This window comes from Poecilia formosa, unplaced genomic scaffold (genome assembly GCF_000485575.1).
Source record: "Poecilia formosa unplaced genomic scaffold, Poecilia_formosa-5.1.2 Scaffold248, whole genome shotgun sequence".
Taxonomy (NCBI): domain Eukaryota; kingdom Metazoa; phylum Chordata; class Actinopteri; order Cyprinodontiformes; family Poeciliidae; genus Poecilia; species Poecilia formosa.
The window spans coordinates 93,435-103,817 of record NW_006800187.1 but is presented as its reverse complement, the minus strand read 5'-3'; the positions used below and the strand labels follow the sequence as shown (position 1 = coordinate 103,817).

The window sequence follows — 10,383 nt, the reverse complement described above, 5'->3', positions numbered from 1 at the left end:
GTGTGTGTGTGTGTGTGTGTGTGTGTGTGTGTGTGTGTGTGTGTGTGTGTGTGTGTGTGTGTCTCTTTAGGACAGCCCAGAAAATCACAGAATGGCTTTTATTGTTTTAGCCTCCAGGGAGACGATCCAGAGCTGCCAACTGAGGCCCAGTTGACGTGATTTTAGATCCGCACACAAGTACACAAAGGGAAGAAGCTAAAACAAGACATTTCTGTAATATTGCTCTCATTTGCAAATAGGGCCCCCCTTTTAAAGAAGAGGATTAGGGCCACTTAAAAAAATTCACAAAAAAAAAAAAAATCAGAATTCTGAGATTAAAGTCAGAGTTTTTTTTCTCAGTGGCTTTAAGCTCTTCCCTTTTCTTTTAAAGTTACTTTTGATAAATATATCACAAATATCACAGCTCTGAGTTAAACTCTACCTCTACCCTGACAGGTCTTGTCCCAGCTATTTTTTGCCCAAAAAAAGAATACAAATACAAAGATTGTGAATTTTCTTATTACTAACCATAAACAAAAATGTTTTTCAGCTTGCTCGCATGTTTTGTTTTGCTGAAAATTCTTCAAAAATCGTGCTGCCAAATTTCACGTGAGCACAAGAGAACAGTGTGAATACACCGTTCAATATCTGTCACACCTCGGCATGCTGAAACATGACCGTTTGTTTTCTATGTTGAAACTGGTTTCAGTTTTGTGCTATAAATCCACGTTGAACAAAGTGGCTCATTAGTTGCTGCTATCCTGCAAATCGGTTTACAGTTACTTCATTCAGTCCTATTATAATAGCCACTATGTAATAAACGACCAAGGATAATGATCTCTTCTAGCTCATTCCTGTCAGATTTGTCGTCATAAAGGACAGAGTTCAGAAGCATGCGGTAAACACTGCCTCCGCTCTGGGGAACACAAACATGTTGGTTTTGATAGCATGTATTGGTTACAAAAATGTTGATGTAATAATAAAGTGTGCAAACAGAAAGATTTACAGAACACAAGTTTTTCTGCTGAAAATTTATCTCATCAGCCAAATTAATATTCAGAATGACAACAAATAAGAAGATACCAATCTGGGCCAGTGGATAGCCGCCTATTCAGCTGCTCTGTCAGCTTAATCTTGATGTGGCACACGCACACACACCTGTTTCCATAGCAAGTTATGTTATGGAAACATAACCTGCTGATATATTTCCAAACATATTAAAACGTATTAAAAACATCGTACTTGCCCCCAATCTATCTGGGGTACCCCGGCAATAGATTTCTGTGTAGCTCTTTAGATGCAGTTGAGCTGTTTCTCCTGTTATGCTGCCCCCTGCAGGCAGCTTTAAGCTAATTTATGGCTACTTCTGTTTCCCAGGCATGTATTTGACTAATCATTAGGTGATTTTCTGACACACCTAATAATTTTACTGTTTAAGCTGTTGGATTATGGAGTTTAGCAACAAACATATTGTATGTTAATGTTTATTTACATCCTATAGAAGTTTTTCCTTTTGATTTTACTATGATGACTGTGATTGGAATTTCCTTGAATATGAAAAACAGTGAATGTTTACAATTACTTCATTCCAGTGCATTTCCTTTTTAAAGTTTTCTATCTCCACAGAAATACATTTGCTTTCATATATGCCTGAACATAATGAGGCCTAAGAGTTTTCATATTACATTACTACAGTATATTTCATAACCCCATTTTTGTGTATTTGTGTTGGATATTTTTCTGCAGTGAGATGCCACCAAGGTGCAAGAAGCAACAACATAAATAGCAGAGAGCTTCTCCAAATGCTCAAGATACAGTTGTGAAGAGTTTCCACCTCCGAGTCACAACAGCAGGATTTAAAGCCCTGGGAATGAAAAGCTAAGGTAACTTGGGTGCTTCCACAAACTTATGCTTTTGTGAGACACTTTGATCGAGTCATTACAACCTGACCCTAAAGGTTTAATCTCTTATATTTGATGTAGTTTTGTTTTTGTTTAGTTTTTTTCTTGTGAGACATTGCTGTCAAGCAAAAATTTGAATCACGCGCGGATATCTTCGTTGTGTTCTACGATTTGTTAAGGCTACCACTAACCAGCGGCTTGCTAGCTAGCCAGCTAACTAGTTTAAGTGCAAATTTATTGCCGGTTGGCTGGACAGCGCTCGTCTTCAACCACTGGCTCACTTCTCTTGCCATTCCATGAGATTCTACATTCATTCGGTTATAAGAAGCTTGCCATTGTAGGGGTTAAGGCTGTAGAGAGACAAATGCAGCCCAAAGCTGCTGTCAATAGCCACGGAAATGTCACAGCTTTAATCTGTTGGTGTGGCTAACGCTCCCCAGCTTTAGCTTTAGCTCCTAGGTCTTCTATCACTGACCTAGGAGCAGCATTTGGTGAGACTCAAACTCTGACCGGCGGAGGCTTAGTGGATACTAAACATAGTGGTCAAGCACCAGTCTGACTTTTTGATGAATTTTATTTCAACAAAGTTGTTACTACGAAGGGAAATGCATCTAAGAAGGAGGAAGAGAGGGAAAGGAGTAGAACATGGAATGAAAAGAATTATGACTAATATCTAATACAAAAGAAAGAATGTGATAAGATGTAATTAATCTTGAGTGTTGCAGATTTTTTTGCCCACACAGAAATGAGATCTGGATCTCAGTGAGTTTTTGGCAAAAGGAAATTAAATAAATAGCTAAGTAAATAAGAATCTCACAAGTAATGGCATTTCTTCCTCAATTTTCCATGCTTACAAATGTATACATAAAATTGGATTTTTTTTTGTACATCCCTGTCATGAAACACGTCTTAAATTTCATAAAATGTGGTCTTAAAATATCTTAAAAGCCTTTTGTCAGTGTTTTAATTGTGTGATATTGGCACTAGGGATCACATGATGAAATCTGCTTGAACTGACCTTTTGCAAGAGATTTCTCAAATTTAAGTACAGGAGCTGGTTACCACTGGTTTATTTTCTTTCATAGACCTCACTTCCTTGTCTGTACTTCTCTTACCATAAACTTCTCTAGTCTGAATGAAGGGCACTGCAAAAAAAATAAAAAAACCCCCCCAAAAATATGTTTTTTTCCCCTGGTGTTTCAGCACAAAAGGGCCATTTTTATGCCAGGTCTCTTTTGGATGCAAGGTTCATGTTTATTCATTCACCCTTTAAAATAAGTCACTTGGGAGCTTACATGGCATTCTGATTGAATTTCATACCCTGTGTTTGACTTTACAATCAGGCGTTTTTTTAATCTCGAGTTTGAATGCGAAATAGAAGCATGGGTTTCATATAAACAAGAGGAGGTTGTCCGCCATAGAATTAATTCCTAAATCCCGTACATAATGCAAGCACATGCATGATCAAAAACACTTTATGCAGTTCTTGACCTGACTGAAGAGTGAGACACATCACATCTCACATGCCATGAATTTTGTATCGCTAATCCATATCTCTAGCCTCATTCTGCTGCTATGCTTAGTCTCCCCCTTACCACCTTCTCCTCATCCTCATCTTCACCCCTTCCTACCCCTCCCTTCGACGCCTTTGTTCCCTCGCCTACCTTCTTCATCCATCCTTTGCCTCGTGGGGCTGTTGCTAAGGAGCCCTGGCAACCACAGGGTTGTCTGGGCAAGAGGGAGAGGTGAAAAAAGACAGCTGCAAAAAGAAGAGGGATGAAGGTACAGGGGGTGGGGGGCTGTGATAAGGATGAATGGTAGGAAGAGAAACACAAAGTGAAACCCAGATGTGCTATCGGGGCTTGTGGTACACTTTCATTGTCAACAGTGGATGATGAAGGCCTACAGGGTGGATGGGTGAGAGGAGAAAAAAATGAGTGGCAGAGAAAACAAGGTTAAGGAAGCCGGGACCAAAAAGGATAAAATGAATTGCATAAAAGATGGAGCAGTGAAATAAGTCTAGCAGAGAATAAAGAAAAACCAGTCAGCAAACAACAGGTTGTAGCTTTTTTTTATGAACTGGCCTAGAATGGGAATCTCATTCTGTCCCGTGTCTTTAAGGATGCTTTAGATGAGGTAATCGTGTGGTTAACGTGTGTCTATTTTTATCTGTATTTCCAACCTTTTGCTGGTCTCCAGTTCATACTCTCATCAATACCACAGAACAAATAGACCACCAATACTCTCCTACATTCTATAGTTTGGCCCACCTAATGTTATCCTCTAAGGAAAGTACACCCTGTCTTCTTGTGCCTTTGATTCTAAAACCTGGAACCCAACTCAACCCCCCACCTTAGCGTTCCTCAGACCCACAAGTCGGTTCCTAGTCAGACAACATTCTCAACACTCAACCAGAATACAAGTTAATCCACACCAGAGTTGTCCAATGGACCTATCTCTCCAACTGACCCATGTCTCCAATGGACCTATGTCTCCAATGGACCTATGTCTCCAATGGATCTATGTCTCCAATGGACCCATGTCTCCAATGGATCTATGTTTCCAATGGACCTATATCTCCAGTGAGCCTGTCTCCAATGGACCTATCTCTCCAACTGACCCATGTCTCCAATGGACCTATGTCTCCAATGGACCTCTGTCTCCAATGAACCTATGTCTCCAGTGGATCTATGTTTCCAATGGACCCATATCTCCATCAACCTAACCAGCCATCTGTTTGAAGCTCCCTCCTGTCATGCAGCTCTATCTCATGTTCCACTTGTCTTTCCATGTGTCTTTTGTGACATCTCAAGATCCTCAGCCTCCCTTTCATGCTGACTGCATCTCTGCTACAAAGTAAGAAAAATAAACCTCTCTTTACTTGCCCATCTGAAGCCATTAAACACCATTAGATTCTCCTCTAATTCTCCTTTCCCCAGTCGCTGCATTGATCGTCAGTCACATATTTGGGTCATAAAAGTAAATCAACAAAACATGACAACCTGACGCCTACACCCCCATAACCCACCTGCCCAGAACCCTCAACGTACCGTGGGCTGTTTGCTTTGTTCAACTAAATCATGTCCACTGACACTGAAGGAGTTCCTCCTCAGTACTCCATCACAAGTGTCTATTGAAAAATAATAAAACTGAGAGGTGAACAACAATCTCTATAAATCGTCCATTGACTGTGACTCTATTAACCTTGAGTTGTAAAGGAGCAATAGACTTCTTCTATTGTTTGCAGACAGAATTGTCAAACTCAGTCAATGCCTCCCACCCACACCGTCAAGAGATAGGGCAGCAGAATGGAGCAGACACTGCAAAATCAGGCCAGTGAAACATTAATTATAAGATCAAGGCTAAGATGTTTGGTTTAAGCTGCAGCGAAGGTTGTTTGGTGTACAGATCAGTATTCATATGAGCAGTTGGTGCTTAGGAAAGGCAAAGAAGATCCTGGAAAATTATAAACATAGATGTTTAGTATGTCGCACACTATAGACCGAATAGGTATATGAAAGCGATAGTGTTGAATTGCGTCAATTGCATCTTTTAATATGTTTATTCTGTCAATTGGTGTTTTTGTTTTTGGTTTTTTTCTTAACTTGGAATGTGAAGTGGCCACACACTCGCTATGTTTCCATCCAACTGTCTTGAGACTTCAGAGAAAACTTTCAAAATGTCAGAAAAAAATTAAAAGAAAATGTGAGTTAGGTGTTTTACTGATTTATCTTTTTTTTCCAAAATCTCTTTCTCTTTTTTATTCAATGTCACATGCTGTTTTTATTTTGTTTTTTAATTATGTAAAGCACTTTGAAATGCTTTGCTGCTGAATTGTGCTATACAAATGAAATTTGATTGATTGATTTAAAGCAAATCAGCCAGGCTACATGAGGCATAATGTCATATGTGAGTAAAAAACAGGAAGTAGAAGTTGCAAACTAGCATGGACCACACATCTCAGAGTCCTTCTTCTGCAAACTGGAGGTTTGGACTTTAGTGCTTTCATTTTTTCTTTTGGAGAAGCTGAAAGCCACATCATGTGAATGTGAACATGTTTATGTGAAATTGAGGAAGTTATTTTGAATTTTGCTGTTTCCATCAACCTCTCCCAATGCGATACTTCAAAATGTACATAAAAAAACATTCATGGAAACATGACTACTGATGTGAGTTATCTTATCTTGTCTCGTCTCGTCTTGCCTTACCTTTTCTCTTCTTTTTTTTTCTATTTTTATTTTAAATTTTCACCTTTTCTTTCTCAGGTAATATCACAGAGGCTACAGTCTAATGAAGGGATTCTCAAATCTGGTTGCTTATGAACCTAAAATATTAATTTGAATGGAAAAATGTAGCCTTTCTCCACAGATGGCCAAAAAGCAAAAGTTTATGACTTAAAATCTGACATTCAAAGGTAGCAGAAAATAAGAACAGTAGTGTGTTAAAGTGTTACAATATTAAGGTCTTTGAAATTTGCCTTCCATCTATGTTTCTGTGTTGATCATTTTTCTTGTTAATTAGCTTAGCTTTTTAGATTTTTCCTTGGTAGTTAACTTATTCCCATTGCTTTTGTTTTGGACTTGTTTCTATAGATTAGAGTTTCTTCCTGTTTATTGCTTGTGTTAGTTTCAGGTTTTTCTTATTATCTATGGTGTCCCCGTGTTTCCGCTTGGTTTCTTTCTCCCTTCCTCAGCCCGTCAGCCTGCTTCCCTGCCCAGATGTTTTCCATCTCCTAATTTCCCTCGGCTGTCCCCTGTCCTCTTCCTCCTTCCTCAGTGCATATCCAGTATTTTGGTTTCATCATTCTCCTCTGACTGTTTTCGTTGCGATCTGTTTGTCTCTGTTGTTCCCTGTGTTTTACCTCTATGTTCTCAATGTCAGTTTCCTTTGTTCTTTTTTAAAAATTGAAGTCATACTTTCTGCACTTGGGTCTTCTTTAACTACCCAATATGACATTGAGGAGATTTCACTAGGATGACTGAAGCCTATTTCATGTTGATCACGCTCTCTCCTTAATAAAGTGCCATCCTGTAAAATCAGGACAGTAAAAGAACTTCCCTCATACCAGCCCTGTTACTACATGTCTAGCCGAGTTCATCAGTTTCCCTCTGGTACATGCAGTGCAATCAGAGTGGAGTTTGAAGCATGGCGTCTGTCAACTGTCTTTGATTTCTTCTACAAATATTCACTCCCCCCTCATCCCCCCAAAAACCTGACTTTTAGGGGGAATTATGCCCCTGTAATCATCTGAAGTTGATTGACAAGTGGGGTGTAGATGAACTGTTCCTTTATGTTCTTTAGATGATCTGTAGGATGATTTTTTTCTGTTTGTTTGTGTTTCCTGCTCTCTTTTCTTGCTGTTTCTGGAGAATACATCGACTGAAACGATTCGCCTCTCAGCTGCATCTCCATGTTTCCCTCATGTTCCCTAATTTTCTGCTCACACTTGCTCTTGCTTTTGATCAAAACTAGGTCATTCTGCAACAGTGAGCTACGGCTCTTCCCAAGCATGACATCCAGATACACACATTTATCGCCTGGCAACCGTGCATTCACCCCGCACCCACTGGTTCTTCTTCTCTTCATGTCCTCCATCCGACTGTCCCTGGAGGTTACGCGGGGTGCCGAGGGTTAGGCTGAAATACGACGCCACTTTGTTTTGTCCCTCTTCTGTGTAGTGGACATGGGAGTTGACATGGATCTTTTAGGGGAAAGTGGCTGTAATGACACACATGGGAGGTTAATTATTTATGGTATGTCTGTTAATGTAACGCAAAAATGGATTAGTAATACTTCCTGAAACACTTAACCCACATTTTGTAGCATTAAGACTTTGCCTACAATGTAATGATTTACATAGATGCTGATTTCTAGAACGTACAGTGAGTTTAAAATGTTGTCATAACACCTTAGATTTTCAAAGATTTTCAAATATAGTAAAAATGAATTCAGTTATTAATGAGTGATGAAATATTTGGTCCTTTATCTTACACGCCAACTCGCATCACGCAACATCCCGTAAACGTCAGGGTTTTGTTCCAGCAGTAAGAGCCTCTTTCATCCACCTAGCCCCAGACCAGAACTGTGTCTCCTCGTGTTCCTCTGTTCATTTTATGCTGTTCTGAAATAAAACCGTTTTCTTCTGTTCCTCATGGTTTACTCAGTAACATTTACTCCTGTTCCTTTCTGTCTTCACTGCCATTCGTCCTGATGTTTGGATGTCTGCTCTGCTTGGTCTGTGGGTTTTCTTTTTTAAAATCATCTCAATACCTTTTGAAGGATGATGAGCTCACACAACAAACACACATACATGTCTACCCCACATTTTAGTGTGGAGCACTATGATGTCTGGTACCTTTGCAGGCTCTTTATCTGTTGTGGAAAAAAAACACGTCACACCTCGAATTTCCAAGGTAAATTTGGAAGGAAATATGTTCCTAGATAAGAACCAGCTGCTTGTTCTACGCTTTGGTTCATCCAGAGGGTCTGGACTCTTGGCTACTGAGAAACGTTTGCTTTCTGGAGGCATGAACTGTTATGTTCTAAATTTTACCCACCATTTGTTTTTACATTTGTTCGTGACGTACACAATGCGCCAGATCAATGCTGTGAAGCTTACGGGAAACAACCACTCTCCTCTACGAAGAGAGAAGAGCCGAGGAGGCTGTTAATGTAAAATCAATACTTGGCAGCGTGGCCGACATGGACTGGGCGACTTCATTCACTTCCTCCACTGGCATTGTTTAAACTACAGCGAGACTACAATTCTAAAACAGCGCAGAAAATCGACGTCTTCGTTTACGACTTCTCCGTCTGTTCGCTGATCGGCCCAGTAGAATTCTACTCTTTCTTGTGTTGGGTTCTGGCCTCCGTCTGGCTCATAATGAGCCTGGTTCTGCTGGCTCATTTTGAGATTTCGTTTTGAGTTGTTCCTTTTGACGGTTGCCACATGCTTGCTCTGGATGAGGAATTGCACAGCAGATCTTTGATCCATCCTGAGAATCTGTGACAGTGTGCCAGAATTTGATTTTTTACATTTTTAATCGAGGACAAAGAAATGTCAGTGTTCTTTATTGCATCCAGCAGGTCTAAATACTAGATGCAGCTGTTGGTCAAGGTCCAATAGTAGAACTCCTGGCCTTGTAAGAACGGAGTTACATTGTGAAGTGATCCTGCGACTTGCACAGTGACTCTTTGAATGACAGGAGTTACGACATCATTTAACTGCCTTTTGGTTCATTAATATATCTTTGAATTTGGACTGAATTGATGTTATTTTGGATCTGCTCATTTTGCTGTGAACTTGACCGGACTGAAGCCATCATTTGCCCTGTATGAATAAACCGATAAACCAAACTGATTATTCACGCTGATGATATGTACAAGATAAAAATGTAAAATGTGATAAAATTCTTAATTTTACTGACAAACATTCGAAACAAATCGTTGGCTTAGGTTTCAGGTTTAACTTGTGACTGCAAAAGTGGAAAATGGAGAGTTAATCCATGTTTTGCCATGTCACATGCTTTTTTTAGGAAGCCAAACATTGTTATTCAGATCTTCATGTTTTTTTTTGATGTGACGCTGCTGCTGGGTACAGGCTGGGTTCTGTTCAAACACTATGGAAGTGCTGCTGGGTGAGCTGCCAGCCTGCAGCCTGTGACCATGGCAGCCACTCTCCTCAGATATGGGTCATTTACGGCAAAGCTAAAAGATGAATCACAACTTATTTGCATTAATTGCAAACAGAGCAGAGAAGAGGTAGCGATGCCGCAAGATATTATCAGGATGTTTGAAGGAAAACAAATCGTGCAGCAGAAAGGCAGAGGTCGTCAGGGGCAACCTAAGACTGGTTTCTGGGTTTTTTTAGGACTGGCGGGATGCAAACTGTACTTTGACCCAGTTCTCATCTTCCAGGCTGCTGGTTATCGCCCTCTCTGATCTGAAATCAGACATAATATAAATGTACCTACTGGACTTTTAGAACTTCTTCTTAGTAACGATGACAGCTGACTCATTAAAAGGCGTTATTGGGAGATGAAAATGACTGAGCAACACCACCTAAGAGAAGTTCACCAAGGTGAAATGATGCTGCCTTTGACTCCAGGAGGACATGTATGGAACATCTGGGGTAAAAAAATGTTAACTGGGTTAAGTGTGTTGCCAGAGGCCACAGCAGCAGTCTGTCCTACTTGAGGTTAGAGTCAGAATACACCAGAGCAGCTAATTTTATGCCCAACATCAGGAAGCTTACTTCTTAAGTTAGTTAAATTCAATTTTTCTTTTCATTCATTTATAGATTATTTATGGATTAACATATTTGCATGTGTATGCTTGTTATTTTATTTATTAATTTATATTCAGTCATATTTGATATCACTTACATCACTCTTAGGTACACACACAAAAACAAAAACACATACCCACACAAACACACAAACACACACACACGCGCGCCCACACACACACACACACACACACACACACACACACACACACACAC

General features: G+C 39.9%; 1 protein-coding gene across 1 annotated transcript in view; it reads left to right on the top strand.

The window, feature by feature from the left end:
* The window catches only part of nfasca (neurofascin homolog (chicken) a), a 66,556-nt gene that overhangs the window by 8,449 nt on the left and 47,724 nt on the right, over positions 1–10,383 (top strand). Inside the window, exon 2 of the mRNA XM_016680619.1 lies at positions 1,726–1,862. The gene's annotated coding sequence lies outside the window, so the exon portion shown is untranslated. The remainder of the gene's footprint in view (positions 1–1,725; positions 1,863–10,383) is intronic.